We start from the raw sequence: 19,158 nt of genomic DNA, 5'->3' as shown, positions 1-19,158 counted from the left end.
TTAAAAGAGGATTATTCTCAAATATTCTCAATGCAACTCTTCAGAAGTTTTGTGCGGCGGACATTGTCTTCTCTTTTTCTTTTTTATTCTTCGATGTCTATAGAGTCCCAATTTCATACATTTTGTTATTCCTTTCAATTGTAAATATGAAGAAAGAATTAATCTCATATCAGCATCTGGGAATCTACACCATACAAGCAATGCTTACACATTGTAGTTATGTAGATTCCTCATATGCACATTTCAATTGCCTTTAATGTTGTATTTAGCAATTCACCATGCATTCTTTTTGTCATGTTTACGGTTTATTTTGTTAAAACGTGGAATGTGGAACAATAAACAAACAAACAAACAAATTATGATGCACTTTTAACATTTCACAATCAAAATATTTTACATTATCACAGTAAAATTCTTCATGAGATTTGATATATTGTAGACAAACGTGTATAAGAATATTACAATGACTTGAGGTATTATGTAATACCAACTAATTTGTATGAAATTCTTCAAATGATAATGGTCCATTAGCCGATGACTATCTTTGTAAACGTGATGTTGATGTACACGTCAGAATGACATAGAACAGACTCATACATGCTGCAGTGGTGGATCCAGAGGGGGCGCAACCCCCTTTATTTACCGTTAAAAACAAAAGAAAAAACAAACAAAAAGGAATGAAACCCGGAAGTGGCACCAGAAATATTAGTTGCGCCCCCCCCCCCCCTTTACAGAATTCCTGGATCCGCCCCGACTACGAAAGTATCATCTCTGCATGGGTTGCACTGAGTCAATCTAAGTACTGTCCTCGAGATATAACAATATAACATAGTGGTTTTATTATATTTGCTATACGAGAGATTATTGTACATCATTTTTATTAACGAGATGTTGTTGTATGTAAACCTCCCCTTTAGCTTATACACATACATGATTGTGTAAATATCTATCTTTAGCTCTCTGTTATCACCTGGGATCTATTTACCTATTGCTTTATCTCGATCCATCCATCCATCCATCAATCAATCAATCTATTAGAATCTATCTATCTATTATCTATCTATATATTATCTATCTATCTATCTATCTATCTATCTATCTGTCTATCTCCTACCTATCTATCTATTTATCTATCTCCTATCTATATAATCTATCTATCTATCTATCTATCTATCTATTTATCTATCTCCTATCTATCTATCTATCTATCTATCTATCTATCTATCTATCTATCTATCTAAGATATGTATTATCTACATTATATAGATTTGAAGACCTGAATATAAGAACGACCCAAGTCCAATTTTTGACCAAATTCAGTTTGACATGGGAAATTGTAGCTTATGCATGGACTCATTTTGTGTATAAATGATAAATCCTAATTACCCCCAGAAGTGCCTGAAATGAATGAGTTAAATCTTATATCAATGTAAGAATGAAGGACTTGGGTCATTCTTACATTCATATAATAGCGCCCTCTCTCATCCTTCTCTCATCTCTATAGCAGAATATCATGTATATGAATCAAAGAACGACCCAAGTCCATATGAATCAAAGAACGACCCAAGTCCACCACACAAAATGACCTCTCCACAATTAATGTAAATGTTAATTGTCATAATAATATATGTTCTATTTTATATATACAATGTTGCCTTCCCATCACAGTTAAATAGAATTATCATTGGACAAATAAAAAAGATATGAAGTTGTTGTTTTTTTTTTATAGTTTACTCGAAATGGTCTTCCATGGACTTAGGTCGTTCTTATATTCATATATTTGTTAACTTTTAGTAGGCCCTATTAGAGCGTGCCATCACCTGCTGTTAATGTGTCCAGAATAGGACTTGAACCTGGTATATTATGTTAACATGAAGAGTTTGTTCGCAAAAACAGATAAGTCCATTTTTGAAGATTTTGAAATACGGTCTCTGTCATAAAGTACAAAATAATACCTTTTAAATGATATATTGGTCACTACATATATTATAAAGGTACATTTTTGAAGTTATGGTCAAAAGAAGCAAAAAATTCTTATTATACTCTTTATTTTTCTTGACCTTTAATCGCAAATATCTCCATTTGGCAAATATGGACTTATTGGTTTTTGCGAACAAACTCTTCACATGTTTTTTGTTTTTTGTCCCGGTTTTTTTTTTTCTTTTTGTTTACGACTCAAATAAATACATACTGCAACAACAATCTATATACCTACAATCATGATTATCTTGGCTTTATGCATTATCTAATCAAATTCATCGTATTGTGATGTGCGCATAGAAAGGGTATGGGTTTGAATCTTCCTCTCTTGCCCCCTTCCCACTTCTCTTTGCATTTTTATTTGCAGAGCTGCATCGTATTTGTGTGGTAAAGCCATGCTTTCATGACTGTGCATTGTGACGCAGTCGTCATGGGTTATACGAACATAATAGGACTTCAATATATACGACTCATGGTGCATGCATTTATAAAACAGGCGGGCGCACAACCATTCAACCAGCTAGTGACTCAGCAAGAAATTATTAGGTGGCGGCGAACAAACGAAAAGAAAAAGAAGAATAGAAAGAAAAGCTGTGACTAATTATTTCAAAGACAATGCTTTTAATGTTTTCTCGTGGGGGCGTTTAGTAATCTTTGCTGGTCGAAAGAATGGTATACAGGAACAGTCCTTGGAAGCAGACCGGATTTTATAATATCATTCTCAAACTGGTTTCGATGTTCCATTGCATTGACCCACACTGAACTATACAAATACGAGGCATGAATGTATAGTCGTATCGTGTTGTTGCTGTTTTTTATTATTTCTTTTTCTTTTTCTTTGACTACCTAGGGAGGAAGGATTTATCAAGTTATTTAAATGCAGCTAGTCTTCGATCAAAGGTTATGAAGTGTATTTCAAACGCAGCGCCATCCCGACTTTCCTTTTGTTTTCATATCACACAGAGTGGTAATTATTAAAGATACTATAGAAAATATTCGTATATATAATGAAAGTCTCATCAAAATCGCAACTGAAATAAGAAAGTTATGGAATTATGACAAACGATGAACATCTTTTCACGAAACAGCGATGATAGTATCAGAAACACAAGTGATAGCAGAAGGACAAAACATTACTTCAAATCCCACGAGCAAACAGCAAAGTATAGGCAAGTGAACGCACGTTCTCATTATGCAGGATCGGTTGTTTGGAACACTCGATATTAGGCCTACCACAGCAAATCCGCCTATGTGTCTCAGAAGAAATTTTTGAGAGGGAACTTAAGACTAAACTGTTTGAACTTTAATTAAGTTGTCTGTGTATTTTTGAAAGGTTGTACATGTTAATTTATTGTAACTTTAAGAAAATTGTAGATGACCTGATGCATTTACAGGATCTATGTCTTTATCCTATCAAATGCGGAAATAACGATAATTACTTTTGAACGCTCGCTTCTGTCGATTGAATAGTCTTGTTGAACCAACATTCGTTATCATTATTGTTTTGTTCTTACAGTAGCAGGGGCGGATCCAGGAATTCCGTAAAGAGGGGGTGCGTTTACAAAATTAAAGGGGGGGGGGACGCACGCACCCCTCCCCCATTTTTTCTTTTTATTTCTTTTGTTTTTAACAAAAAATAAAGGGGGGGGGGGCTTGCGCCGGTTGCGGTCCTCCCTAGATCCGCCCCTGAGTAGTCATTATTCACTCTTATCACTTCTATCAATTTCATACACACCCACTGCCGTTATATTTTTCTGTTTTTTTTTTCTTCAATAAGCTTTGTTTATAAGCTTCTCGTATGTAGGGTGCTTGCTGCGTTTCGCTTTAGATAGGGGAATGTCGCCCTCTTTAGTTACTTGATAGGAATTTTTTTCTCTCTCTCTCCATCATTCTCCCTCTTTTTTCCCCGTCACCCAATTTCATCAAACATATCATCTTCTACACCACATAGATAAATGCACATCATGCTCATATAAATCTCTCTATATATCTAATTATCATAAATATGAATATATTCTAGAAAAGAAATATATACTTATATTTATATGATCAGGGCCTACAGTATGTGTATTTTATACGCACACAGTTTATATTTTGAACTTGCATTTACAGTAAATTTTCTTTTCATTGCATTTTCAATACAATACAAATTTCATAAAGGCAATTATGTCAAACACACACAACTCTTTAACACAATCACACATACAACACACACAAAAACAACCAAACACATACACAACCCAATCTACACCACATACACACACACACCACTATAAATACGACAGAAATGACCACTTACGAGCAAGGAAATAATGACTATACTATATGAATGAAACCACATCCTCCAACCCCGCAGGAAAAAAAAAAACACTCAAAAATAATTTGTTTGTGACGGAAGAATGGTTTTACTCATTTGTTGTCTCTTTTCATGCATGAAGCGTCGTATCCTTTCCATTTTTTTTACAATGTGTGTGTGTTTATTTAAAATCTGCTATCCTCATCGACAGCTTATATAGAAACAAGAATAATGCAATGAATAATAATAATAATAATAATAATAATAATGATAATAATAATATAATAATGATAATATAATAGTTACAATAGTCATGACAATAATCATAGTGACGATAATAATAGTAGTAGCAGTAATGATAATGACAATAATGATAATGGTGATAACAATAATGATAATAGGGGCCTATATAGACAGATCAAAACGGAGGCTAGAAAATAAGGATTCAACAAATCAGAAATGAGTGACAGTACGCGAACCAGAAATATACGAAAGGACAACAAAACAAACAAACACAAAACACATACACACAAGAGCTAGCGATTCCCATCCCAAGTAGTTTCTTTTGAAAAAGCAAAAAAAAAAAAAAAAAGAAGAAGAATGCATTCTTATCAAATTGCGCTTTCCGATTTGACATCAGACGACACTTCATCAAGTTTAGTCGACGACAAAAATGAGTCCGGCTGTGGCTGTTCCTGCCGTCTGAACGCTCTAATATCTCAAGGGCGTGATTATAGTTCGCTGCTTGTGCCCGTGCTGATAACAAGCACGAAATGTGATCGAACAAGCACAAAATTTGAAGTAAATTCATCCTTGACACATCCCGGTATGGTTGCGCCTTGTACGGAGACTAACTGAACAAGTCTTCCGACTGAAAACCACGCACGGTTTTGGGTTCAGCAGACCGCAGCCGCGGCTTCGTGACGTCTATTGAAAACCTATAGTCTAGACTTGCCATTACGTCTGCGTCCAAATATTTCGTCCTCATCAGAGCAGACATGTTTTGTTTGCTTCTTTGTGGTTTTATTTGGCAGCAGAGAGCTTATATCTGTCAAATGTGCATGCTCGACTTCATGCTAGGTACACTGCTTGCTGCATTATATCCGTACATTTGCCAGTCAGCATCCAATGCCCACAAGCTCTCAACTCAGATCCCAGCAACCTCCTCACCAACCCTTCTTCCTTTGGCTCATGAACATACAGTACGCCCCTATCGTATGTTTTCGATTTTGAAGCAATAGTCTACTTACGTGACTCCCGTATATGAGCTATAACAAAATGGGACAGCGTTCCGCGTCTCGTTATACCTCTTTAAAGATTGTATAATTGACACATGATTGCTACCGATAACTGTACATACCGAGATCTTAAATGCTGGCATTCTGTCTTCGAATTGACAGACCGTGTACTTCAGGCAGCAAAGCAAAATTTTTAGGGACTAGTGAAACAGACTAAGTACCACTCCAGTCAACCCACACCCCCTCTAGTCTAATCTACGTAGTGCGTGCGTGAAGAGGAAGCTCGCGTCAACAGCGTGTTGATTAGTTTTCTGCGCATTTTACGGCGCATCCAGGGTAGTCGCAAAACGCCGTCCCGAACGCGACGTAGCAGACTACCATTTAGTCTACACTTTCAGCCCGATCCCAACGATTATCATAATCAAGTCAACCGTTATACCGCAGAAACATGATAGTTGACCAATACTCATACACATAACACCGATCGACTATGATCCTATATATTGCACATATATACTTTAAACTCTCAGAATCTCATCTTTAATTATGGATAGGCCAATCTAATCATTAGGGCCTATCAGACGCATTAGAAATGAATGTCAAAAATATAATCATATGCACTCAGTTGAAGACCCAATGTGAATCATGTAATGTTACAGGATTCGAACAAGATGATTAAATGCACTTGATGTTTTTCCTTTTATAAAGCTGACTTTATAAGCAGACCGCATGCACAATAATCAACTCCAGATTCAACTATCCTACTTCAATAAATTTCCTCTTATAATAGTCATTCTACATAATTATAAAAGGCTCTATGGTAACAAAATAAACAAAACATCCGAACAAACAGCCGGTGAGTTAGTTTTTACTGTTCACGAAGCAACAACTGGTAGTGTAGTATAAAGAAAATGGCAGAAAGACATAGGCCATGGGAAAGACGAAATTGTGTTGTACGATTTGTAGGGCTACTGCTTGTGCCATTAGCTATATTGCTTAAAATGTAGTCTCAATGTGGAAATATGGCGAGCACATATCCCGGGCACATTATGTATCGTATTTTGTTAGGTCATTAATAAGAAGTAGTGCCCTGTATGTTCTAGCTTGCGTACTCTCGCACATCTTTCATACCATGTCCCTCTCCAGCAAATAAACAACATATTGTGTTGATGGATTGTTCATAGCCCATGGCCTCACAGCTCCGAAATTTCCAGCTAGCTGCGATTTGCATACAACTGGTGATCACCCTCAGCAGCGGTAGCCACACCTGGCTTCTAGAGCTTACATTATCAGCCATCAATAGCTGACGGATATCTTTGTCAAAAAAACCCTTTACAGAAAACGTCAATAGCCGCCTACGTTTGCCTTCTTCTCTTGGAGTACCAAACAAAATAATCATTCACGTAATTTATGGCGCGTTTTCAATGTAATACGCAAACACGCCGCTCTCTCTTTTCTTCCGACGGATCGGTCAACTCTACATTGCGAAATAACATTATGGTCTGACGCGTGATGTCAGAGACGTTGTTCCTGATTGGACGGTATCTTGATTCCATATGCACAGTGGGAGGATACTTCCAACAGAGCAATTAGAATATAGCATCTCTCATTGGACGCCTGTCTCATTGTAGTAAAATTAGCCGCTACGCACCGGCGTGCGCAGCCACTAGGCAACAAATTCTATTTTTACTCGACCAATGCACCCGTACTATTGGTTCGTGATCCGGCGATATGTTTATATCCTTTCTCCATAGCAAATTTGCCGAATTTTGTGGCGTTGAGGTATATGTACCCTCTGTAAATAGAAAGGGAATGTTCATGGGCATCTCTACGCCTATGTAGATAAGAAATTATCCCCGATTAAGCAGCTGAAAATGTAGGCGCGATAAAATCGATTCGCTGGTTGGAGCAAGCAGGGCAATGTATTCACCACCGCTGGGATTTAAAGGTCACGATGATAGTAATTATGCAAATTATGTTTGTGTCGCAATGAAAGATTAATAAACATAAGTTGATCTATTAGACACTGACCAATAGACTATCTGATAAATATTCATAAGAAAATATGAACCAATCAGCTAACTCTTCCATGACACTGTCGTACCCATTCACCATTTTTAGAGCGAGGTGCCTATGTCGAAGACGAGAACGTAGGAGCACCTAAAATCGACGGACTAAGCTACGATAGCCTTCACACGACTCAACAAAGGTAATATTTTGAAACTATATCTTATCTAGAATCATGAAAAGTAGTGTATGTAAAGTTTCGTGACGATATGACAAAGTTACAGTAGTTTTAGTACGGCCATGTCGGGCGTAGTGAATGTGAAGTTCGTAGGGACAGTATTGTACTACGCCGGCCGAAGTCCGTCGCGTACGGTACTACATCGGCCAGCCCGCTCGTACGACTGGCTAGCTGGCTGGCTATGTACCATGATACTGCCTATAATGACTGCCGCTCAGCTGATAGGGCGCTAAGTGTGTGACACACGTATGGAACCGTACCGTAAGCTCGCTTTATCACTGTACCTGCGAAGTGATCAGTGAGCAGCAGTAGAGAGGCAACACGGCGGCTAGTGGCCCGTTACTAAGATGCATACCACCCCGTTGCTGATGATAGGAAGTAATACAATAGGGCCTCCATATAGTAAGTACAAAGTAAATGTTTCATTTGACGGTCTGCAGTTTATGCTGTAACTTGACTGTTTGTGTGTAGCCCCGTAAACTAGTGCTGGCGTTAGCTGTGATGTGGTATATTCTTACAAACTGACTTTCTTGCAGTTGTATAAGCTGTCGTAATTGCCTGTGACTGTGTAGAAGTGTTAGAACTCTATCTCGACTCTAACGTTGCACATGCAAAGTATCACTGCACTACATCCATATTGTAACATGTTTGCAGACATGATAGTGAGAATTAGCTCTAGAGAAGCAAACTAGGGAATAATCATGAACGTTTGGATTAGTAAACAATTAGAGTCAAGTCCGTTTCAATGTAAACTTGAAAGAATAGTCTGTGCCTGTTCAGTATGAATTGGGTTTTCACCGAGACTACAATGTAGTTTATAGTGCAGACATGTTGTAAGAGCTTAGAACAGATTTAACAGGTCAGTTGTTTTATCTTGGAATGAGGGGCAAAAGTAAATTTTTACTAAAATCATCTACGTGAAACTCTGCAACTTTTGACAGAAAATGTGATGGCCGGGCTTTGTTGCCATTAATTGATATCTAACATTGTTTACTTGATGTTTATTGTAGAAAACAACAAGTTATTGAATATAGGGAATCAAAAATACACATGAGCCAATTAACCAAAGTTCAGTAGAAGGTAAATTTTACAATTTTGTACTATATACTGGACTGAATTTGCCCTTGTTCAGGCGGAGCATGTATGATGGTCGTGTAATTTATATGTCTCGTAGAAATCTGTTGTATGAGCATACCACCACATACATGTATATCTAAATCTTCGATTTCATCATCATCAACATCTGGAGCTAGGACTTGAGTCAGATGTGACATTGATAATTTTCTGAGAGTGATGCGATTGGATTATCCAACTTAGACTCCTACACATCTGTAACAGAGACAAAGCAAACTAGTAAAGAAATGTCAGGATCTGGCAAAAATTATTTTGGGAAAATCCTGACATGTTACTTGTCCATTCTGATGATGGCCAAATGTGAACCATGTGAGCCATTCTTGGCCAATCCAATCCAACAGCAAGAAAAATGCTTTGATGTAATTGTTTACCAACAGGTAGTTGTAATATTGTTTACCACTCTCTGCAGGAAGAATGTACATATTGTGGAATGTTAGGCAAGTTGAAACTTGCCCAATAGGTGATGTCTGTGAACTGGGTCAAGCCAGGTCAAACTGCTGTCTGACCAAACACTTCAGTGGCTTCAGTTTATTGACTTTGAAGAGACGAGCTTGCAAGCCCTTTTATTGTGCTTTGTAGAATTTTGTTGCTAATTGAGAATCCACTTTCATAAAATTGTTTTCCCTCCACTTTATACGACCAGGGGCCAAATTGAATAGTCATACAAAAACTCATAGTTCTATTGTTTAATACTCTTGCACATATTATGAGCAATTACAGCTCTGCTCGAGGGAAGCGTGCCTGGAAACATTAGAAAAGAAAATAATGTTGCGCGTGTAATGTTATACTCCTGCTACTGCTGACCATTTAGTTTTCCTGATACTCTACAAGCAGAAAGCCAGATAGATAATTCTTTTCTTTTATCATGATAGTAATGAGTGATCTTCTCTGAGATGGATTTTTTACTGGCACTGGCCACATGATGTCAAAATGGAGAACGTAGGAAGTCAGTTGTGGACATGATGAAGGTTGAACAAAGCAAGCAAGGGCTGTTTGCATGCCCAGAAATTATCGCGTCTGCCAAACATGTTCAAAGGAAACAACTGCATTACTAAATGGTTTTGATAGATTTAGGAGATTGGGGGAAGAAATGGTAAAGGGTTTGTTGACTGGAAGAAAACAACATTAAATATATCCAAAGAAAGAAAGAAAGAAAGAAAGAAAGAAAGAAAGAAAGAAAAAAGAAAAGAAGTGACGATCAGGGGCGAAGGCTGCAATTATTGTGTCGTTGACCCGTGTCTCATTGTAGGTATGCTCTAGCTTTGATGGGTTAAACAGCAACAACAACAAAGTTTTGATATATCATGTACCCGACATGATGTGAAAGCGCTGCAGGTACAAAATTGCGTAATTTAGGGTATTACATGTAAGTGTGTACATGGAATAGTGACAGTGCAAGAAAATGTTGACCTGTGCTACACAATTGTTATGAAAAAAAGCAATGCATCGTTTTGTGCTGTGGATATATCCATGTTATTTACTTGCACAGTGCATTTTCATCAGCACTTTTGTGACACAGGTATATCTTTTTTTTTTTTTTTGCTTGTACTTCTGAAACTAACATCAGACAAGTATAATCAATCCCATGAAACACAAAGTACAAGCTTGTTCAGAACAGTGTTGGATGGTTTGAAGTCCAAAGCGAGGGTGCAATGTCTATGAACCTGACAGTTATTGATGGTCTTTCATTGCAGGTGTGTATCGTATGTGTGCCCAGAAATTTTCCATTCATTTGCTAGTAAAGTAGCTCTATATGTATGTCCGTTTTAAATCTTGTAGGCCTATAGCATTTTCTGCCAGTTTGCCCAGCTGGTAGCATGTTTGTGAAATGCTTGGCGGGACGCTGCAAGTTTACTACAGGCCCCTCTTCAAGATCTGTAATGTTGAGGGAAGTAACGTTGGTTTCTCTCATACCAACCATCTTTACGGAAAATCTAGTAATAACAACCTGTGTGCAGGCTTAGCGGGTTACTTGGAGGTCATGGGAAAGAATAGAAAGAAGAAAGAAAAAGGAAAAGAAAAGCAAAACTCCCTTGAAGAGAAGGCCCTGCCTCAAGTTCAAAGTTTACTTGACAGTAGGATTCAACAAGTAAATTTATGCAGCAAAAAGTTCAGTTATGTTTTAGCAAAGGTTAGAAAATTGTGGTATATCAAAAGTTTTGCATGTTTTCTTGACCATTGTTTGTATTATAAAGATGAAGTCTGTTTTTTCATTGAAATATGTGTATGTACGGTACATATATATATCCAATATATTTTTCAGGTGGGGGGGGGGGGGTTATACAACAATTTCAAAGTCTACCACTACTATAAATTATACAACTTTTGTACATATGCTATTATTTGACAAATATGTTGTTAAAAGATCATTCTTCCATTTGAATTAATGGCAAAAAAAGAAGAAGAAAGTGATATTGATGATATATATGCAATTAGGTCCTATTATTGGTCACTGGACACTTGCTGTAGGACAAGAAATAATGCCCTTTTTACAGTGTCAAAGGATGACATCAGCATGTAACTGAAGATAAATTCAAAGGCAATAATCTTTAGTATATTCTCTTCTGCAGCCCCTTGCTAACATGGATATGCAGAAAAAAAAAAAAAGAAGCTTTAGTGCTTCAAAATAGTTTTAAAATGTGAGTAAGGCATAGAATAACCAACATGAAAAGGTCAATCACTGTAGTCCTTGTCAAGTTTTGTCAAATAATCAAAATGTGAACAATAGTTTTACTATAAAGCATTTCCAGGATAAACCATCAGTGTGTTGGTCTATTCAGAAAATTAGTGATATCTCCTAAATATTTGCGGCTTTGTTTCAAAATTTTTGTACGGGTAAGGTGTTTTATGATAAAAGTTTAGGCTATACAGTTGTTTGTGATAATTTGACATTTTTTTTTTTTTTAAATCACTACTCCCAATGATAAATAGTGGTTTTAACCCATGCTGTATCAACCCTCTGTTCAAGCCAATAGCACTCATTGTGAACAGGGAGGTGAGCTGCAGTGAGTGACTACTCCCCTCTGTTATTTCTAGGAAACCTGTGCTGAGCCGTTGTTTTTTTTTTTCATAGACCAGAATACAAAATTATCAGTAAAACCACTTGGGGATTTCACAGTTTTTAAAGCAGAGACATCACAAACAGTAGACCTATAACATATTTGTGGTATTCAGAAGAATAATCTAGATGCAAAAAGAAAAAAAAAAGAAAGAAAGAAAGGGGAAAAAAACGCACAAAAAAACCTCCTGGTGTCAAACCAAGCTCTGTTCCTGAAATGCTATTAATTCCATGTCATTGTGCTGGTGACTATCCCTTCCAAGGTTGGTTTGTCTTTGTATGGATGTGTGATGACAAGTTATCCGAAGAGTTAACTCCAGCCTTGAAATTTGTCACGGTGCCGACACGGTATTCCTTGGCAACCGGAATGTGTTTGGCAGACAACAGGAAAAGACAGGTCCAAGTATTTACTTGCCATTTACCATAAAAGCGAGCGGCATGACAGATCGACAAATTGAATTACTCACATGACGGAATATTTGCGTGGTGGAAAAATTTCAATTCAGTATTCTAATTTTGAACCTTTAAGGAAAACCTACCTTCATCTGTGCCAAATGTATGATCATTAGCCTTTGTATAGAATGTTTTTGAAATACATTTAATGGAGAAAAAGTGAAGATATGTATATTTAGTACCAGGACTTTAAAGCGACTTGACATGGCCTTTAACTGTGTCATTATATAAATCTTTACACCCACATAAAAAAATACTGAATTCTTAACCTGTAGTGTCAGCGTTCTGAAAGCAATTCAATCATATTCACCTTTTCAATGACCAAGCACAATGATCGGATCACTGAATGTGGCAGGAAAAAACAGAAAAGATGTATGTGTGTGTGTGTGTGTGTGTGTGTGTGTGTGTGGAGGGGGGGTGTGAGGCAGCTTAAAAGCACACCCTGTAGATTGCAAAATATTTAGATGAATTGTGCCAGATATTGTTGCGTAGTGTGTGCTCGAGTGACTGCGCAACAACCCATGAAATTTGTATGCTAAAGTCTGTCTTGATCGCCCCCACATGTACATTGTAGATATAAATGAGTGAGTTATTTTGTTTTATAGAGATGGCATGGTATTGGTATGGGGGTTTTCAATAATCACTGATCTTTCTGTATTATTTCTCTTTTTACCATACACTTTATTTTTCCTTCTCTATATTTTTGTCCCTTGATCTCTGTTATCATGTTTTAATCTGGGTTTAGTAGTATTCATTCTCCCTTTAAATAAAGAATTGTAATAAGTACTAGTAGCAGTGATTATAATGATAGTCAAAATACAATGCGTGTATCAGCTGTTGTGATAGGCAGACATGTAATGATAAGAATAATGATATAAATAATACTATGTATTGATAATAATGATAATGACAGTGATCATGATGATAATGGTCCTAATGATAATGATATTATGATAATGATAATGATGATGATAGTAAAGATGATAATAGTAATTTTCTATTATCATAGTGATGATAATGCCAGTGTTATTCTTGTGTTTTTATTATGAGGAGTAGTTATAAAGTAGTAGCAAGTATTTATAGTAAATGCATTATAAGTACTATTACTTAGCATCTACTCTGTACATGTAGTTCAGTAGTAGTCAGTGTAGGAGTGCCACACCTAGTTCAATAATAGGACCACCTCCTCAGAAAAAAAAAAATCAACAAGGCTTTCTTGCCCTCCACAATAATTTGTTATTGAAGCATTCTTTATTTCTTTTCAGAGCAAAATGTGCTCAGGAAATGTAGATTATTCAAAGATTTTAATGTTGCAGTATCTGTAACCCGCTGATAAACACAACAAACAAAAGACAACTTGTTTTCAGTGTGTGTACATGGTTGGGTGTGTGTTGTGTATGGTGAGAGGGTGTGCATAATTTGACCATTAGAGTGCCTGGAAATCAAGACTACAGGAGAGGGGTGTGGCCCATTGTTGTTCCAGTTCTACACTAGCCATAGACCTTGGAGCCAGACACTAAAACCCCTTCCTCAAAGAAACTCTGTGGCTTCAATAGGATGGAAGCTGTGTAGCCTGGGTCTAGGAAGATGCATTTTATAGTGGCATCTGAATCAATCATATTTAAAGACTTTACTATAACTTATAAATGCTCCTGAAGTCTTCCACATAGTACATATTCAATGCAAAATATTTCTATCTTATTTATGAATGTTGTAACAACTACGACTACAAACGAAACTAGAGTTCATGTGTCGTAGAGCTGCAGATCTAATAGGAGAACCAGGATATTGAATAGTAACCTTGAGGGGGAATATGCTATATTTTTTTTTTTTTTGCAAACAGCATACATTTTTAGTTGGGGTTGATGATGTCCATTATTGTGTCTTTTCCACTTTTTTATTCCCATTTTTTTGTAGGGCCTACACCTTATGATAATCAGAAATTTGATTGGTCATTAGATCTTATGTGACCATAATAGCAAATGCCTCAGTCATATCAAACCAATTTGAAGTGATTTCATTTTGTGTGTAACTAGAAGTTTTATGTTGCAACTTTTTATTTGAGTACAAGGTGTGTACTCTTCACTATGAGGTGCAAAGAGAAAGGATTTGGGATTTGAGTGCAAATGTTTAAAGGAAACCAAAACCCAAAGAGAAATGTGGGTTGAGTGAAAGCAGCAACAGTAGAACACATCAGTGAAAGTTTGAGGAAAATCAGACAATCGATGCAAAAGTTATGAATTTTAAAGTTTTGGTGTTGGAACTGCTGTATGAGGAGACTACTAGAGATTATGAAGTATGTGTGGACAACAATGTAAAGAAAATATAAAGGGAATTTCACAAAAATTAATTTTTCATGAAAATTACACATTCCATCAACTTGATACTGACATATATGTCAAGGGTAGCAATTATTCCCCCTGCTTTCTGAAAGCAGTTAGTCAAGTGCTCTGTCATTATTCTAGAAAAGTGAATTTTTGTGGAATTCCCTTTATATTTTCTTTATATTGTTGTCCACACATGATGTCATTACCTCTAGTAGTCTCCTCATCCAGCATTTCCAACACCAAAACTTTAAAAATTCATAACTTTTGCATCGAATGTCTGAGTTTCCTCAACTTTCAGTGATGTGTTCTACTAATAGTTGCTGCTTTCACTCAATCCACATTTCTCTTTGGGTTTTGGTTTCCTTTAAGACTTCATTTTATAGTAGATGACTATAAAGTAGTAGGAAAAAACAACAACAGATTGTACCTGAATGAAGACTAGTTACAGTGTGTAGCTTTACAGAGGATGAGGACATTTAGCTTTACTGTTGTACCAGCATTTAAAACAGTCTACGCGACCAGCAGTCTTCAGAATTGCACTACCTAGGCAAGGCTCATCGTATTATTTTACAGAGCTGCGCTCCCTGGTCAGCCTTTAAAGGAGGAATCCAGTCCAAATATAAGTTAGTCTGGTTAGAAAGAGTAAAATATTACAAGTTCAACGGTGTAATTTTGATCGAAATCGGATGAAAAATAAAGAAGTTATGACATTTTAAAGTTTTGCTATTTTGGGGAAAACGGTTCTTGAACAGTCAATATGAAAATGCAAATGGCAAAGTGAGCATGTCATTTCCTCACAACTTACCATATAGTTTGTACATAAAATTTTGAAATTTCCAGTTTTTCACTCAAACGCAATTAAATGCCAATATGGAAAATTGTGAGGGTATGACATGGTTAGCTCACTCATTTTATATCCCCTTTACAAGAACTGTTTTGCAGAAATTAGCAAAACTTCAAAATGTCATAACTTTCTTATTTTTCATCAGATTTCAGTCAAATATTTACCGTTGGACTTGTAAGATTTTACTCTTTTTTATCAGACTGACTTATATTTGGACTGGATTTCCTCTTTAACACCAGGAGCATGACTTTTATGCCAGATTTTTAATGTGACCTCATCAGAACCCAGCTCCCCTCCCCACAAAGAGTTGCTTTTGAGAAGAGAAAGAGCACATGCAATGTCTCTGAACAAAACCGTAGAACGTGACGTCAAATTTGTATGTGTGGGACTATGGATGTGACATGAAGTATGCATACATGTCTGAACGTGCTGTGCACTTCTCTCTCTTTTATGGATACGGCGTGTGATTCATGTCCTGAATAGATGAGAGCAAGCAAGCATGTCCCTCATTCTTAAAGGGGCGCTTCAAACTTGGTTGCTTTTATACTTTCTAAAGCCCTTTTTACACTTGTGTTTCTTAACCCCGGACTTTCTCTGACCCAGGACTATCGTTAGTCCCGTACCAATTTTTTCAGCTTTTTACACTGGCCAATTAGTCCCGTACTATCTCTTGTCCGGGGCTAAGGAGAAAACTGACCTTTTTACACTCGTATTTCTTAGCCCCGGACTTTCCAAACCACATGAATATTCATGATTACGCTGTGCACTGTACACGTACACGCACGCACCGGCAGCACTTGATTACCTCGTTTCTGATTGGTCAGTGGGGGTCGGACTTCGTCTCCGTCGCTTAGCCCCGGAGTATTTTTTCGTTCCGTTTACACTCACTTGCTTGGCACCGCAATTGCGGTGCTAACCCTGCTATTTTGCAGGGCCAGATAGTACCGAACTATCGGTAGGGCTAGCCCACTTTCGCAAAAACGAGTGTAAACAGAAAGTGGGCTAAGGATAGTCCCGTACCAACGGTGGGGCTAAGGCCCCCCCTTAGCCCCACCGTTGGTACGGGACTAAGCAAAAATTTACAAGTGTAAAAAGCCCTTAATGTTATCAAATAGCAAGAGTCTAGAGCATTCCTTAGATCAACACTATAATAAATATGCTGACATTTATAAGTGGTTTACTGTCTAACAGCTAATTAGAAGAAAATTAGGAATATGATAAACAAGGAGGCAAAGAGAAAAAAAAGAAGAGGAGGAGGAAGATTGAAATAGAAGAAGAATGAAGAAACAAAGGAGAAAGATAAAGGAAAAGAAGAAGAGGAAGAAGATGAAGGAAAAGAAAAATGAAGTCTAAAGAGAGAGTAAAAGAAGGAAAAAAGAAAGAAGAGGAATTAAATAAAGAGTAAAATTAGAAGAAGAATAAAAAAAAAACCTTAAAAAGCATTCCGCCAAGCAGCTCATTTGCACCACTGATCTTCTTCTTCCACAGTGATCTGCTGAAAATCATTTCCCAATTCATACTTCAGTGCGCATAGATTTATATACTGTATGCAAACCTCATATAGGCGCAGCTTGAACTCCCAAGTTCATTGACCCTACCTCCCAAAAGATCAAAAATCCTTCAAAGATTCATAGAAATCCCTCAAAAAATCCATAAAAATTCCTGGATCAGTACCAAAATTAATTCATCTGTTCCTTGCGTACCAGGTAATCAACTTTTCCTGCAAGTTTCCATTCAAATCCATCTACAACTTTTTATTTTATACACAGACAAGCAAAAACAAACAAACAAATTAACAGCAATGAAAACATATAATCCTCCTGCTGTGGCTGAGGTAAAAATGGAGACAACTTTATGAAGAAAAAGAAGGAGATAGAGAAAGTGAACGAATAGGAGGAGAGTGAAATAAAAGGAAGAAGATCCTTTGATGGCATGCGATGAAACTAGACTTTATATACTGAACAAACAGACATTGTGGTAAGCAGGAAGTGAAAGGCGGATGACGAAAAGCTTAAAGTTCCTCTGTAGTTTTGGGAGCCACCAGAAAGAAAAAATTATAGATAGGTGAGACGTTGCTTTTGATGTCATATCATATCATAATCAGATATCAAAGAACATTACAACATGGACGCTCAATTTCGCAAACGAGAAATCTCTTGATCATATCAATGGTTACCACAAGGATCCCGTTCTGTCCCAAATATCGGTTGCACCAGTACATCAATTGGAAAAGGGAAAGTTTGAGCTTCAACGTGCTAGTCCTATCCATTCTCATAATTTTTTAGGGGTGTACTAATGCCCCTGCCTACTTTATGAATTTTTTATTCTTATTTTTTCTTTAGAGATAGTGCTTCTCAACTGGAAGTAATGCAGTGAAATTTCAGTTTGAATTTTATGGCATCATCATGGCCGGAAAAAACAGAGTGATTAAGATTTTGGGGTCACTGAGGTCAGAGGAGATGGTTAAAGGCATAATTTACCATTTGCAGATGAAACAAAAACTCAGCATTAGTGCTTCAAAAATAGTTCTAAAATGTGAGTTAAAGATAGAAACAACCAATGTAAAAATTTGAACCAGTATAATGGATGTTAAGTATTGTTAAATGCACAAAATGTGAACAATAATATAATAAGAATGTTTCCAGACTAGACTGTCTACAGTTATGGTTTATTAAGAAAGATAGTGATATATCTCCTTATATTTTAGGTTTTATCGCGAAAGTCTTATGTGGTAGGATGTTTTGTGACAGAACTGTCCTACACATATGCATCAAATGTGATATTTTGAAAATTGTTTGAATCACTGCCTCCAAAGGTAAACAGGACCTTTAAGTACATACCAGCTTGAGTTCAATGGCCAGCATGTCACATTTCCAAGCATCATTTTAGAGAAGAAATACAGTAAAGATTTCAGTCCTGAAATGATAGTGCAGTTTGAAAGCCAATAATGACTGCATCCTTAAACGATGGGACATATGCTTGATGTCCACTGGTATGTAATGAGTATTGTGAAATTCAACAATATTTCAGATAGCATGCATTATTCAAGAAACTGCAGTGGAAGCTGGTACAGTTGTTGAGCTTGGACAAGAGGAGATGTGATATAATGGCTTGTCTGGTTATTTGCTAAAGTGCAAAGGGGTCAAATGGTTGATTTGGTTTATGACATTTTGTATTTTTCGGGAAAATCGCATCATTGTTGCGTTAGCAAGATGCAACTGTGATGATTTCACCAATGTTTATCGCACTCCAAGAGAAGCAAAAGTCTGCGAAGCAGCATAGCGATTATTACCAAGCGACAGATTCATCAGTGGACATAATAATGATGTGGAAAATTTCCATCGTCTAGATGGCTGGTGTTGACAGTATGTCATTAGTCCTAATTAGATATTCAGGATAAAACGGGTGAATATACACTGTACATGTACATAAAATGTACATATACACCATATTATAGTGATGATAATACTAATGAGAGATTAAAGTGTACCAATACCCGAGTATTTCGTTTGCTATTGAGAATGCATACTTAAGAAATGCCTTTTGCAAAATGTTAGAATTTTTGTCACTCTGATTTTTATTT

At 36.8% G+C, this 19,158-nt stretch overlaps 1 pseudogene; it reads left to right on the top strand.

Moving 5' to 3' along the window:
* The first annotated feature begins 7,591 nt into the window (after window positions 1–7,591).
* The window catches only part of LOC139744146 (uncharacterized), a 105,331-nt pseudogene continuing 93,764 nt past the window's right edge, over window positions 7,592–19,158 (top strand).

Source organism: Diadema antillarum, unplaced genomic scaffold (genome assembly GCF_040938485.1).
Source record: "Diadema antillarum isolate AM-2024a unplaced genomic scaffold, OU_Dant_1.0 scf00000004, whole genome shotgun sequence".
NCBI classification, from domain to species: domain Eukaryota; kingdom Metazoa; phylum Echinodermata; class Echinoidea; order Diadematoida; family Diadematidae; genus Diadema; species Diadema antillarum.
Note: the sequence above shows the minus strand (reverse complement) of the source record. Positions and strands in the feature narration are given on the sequence as shown.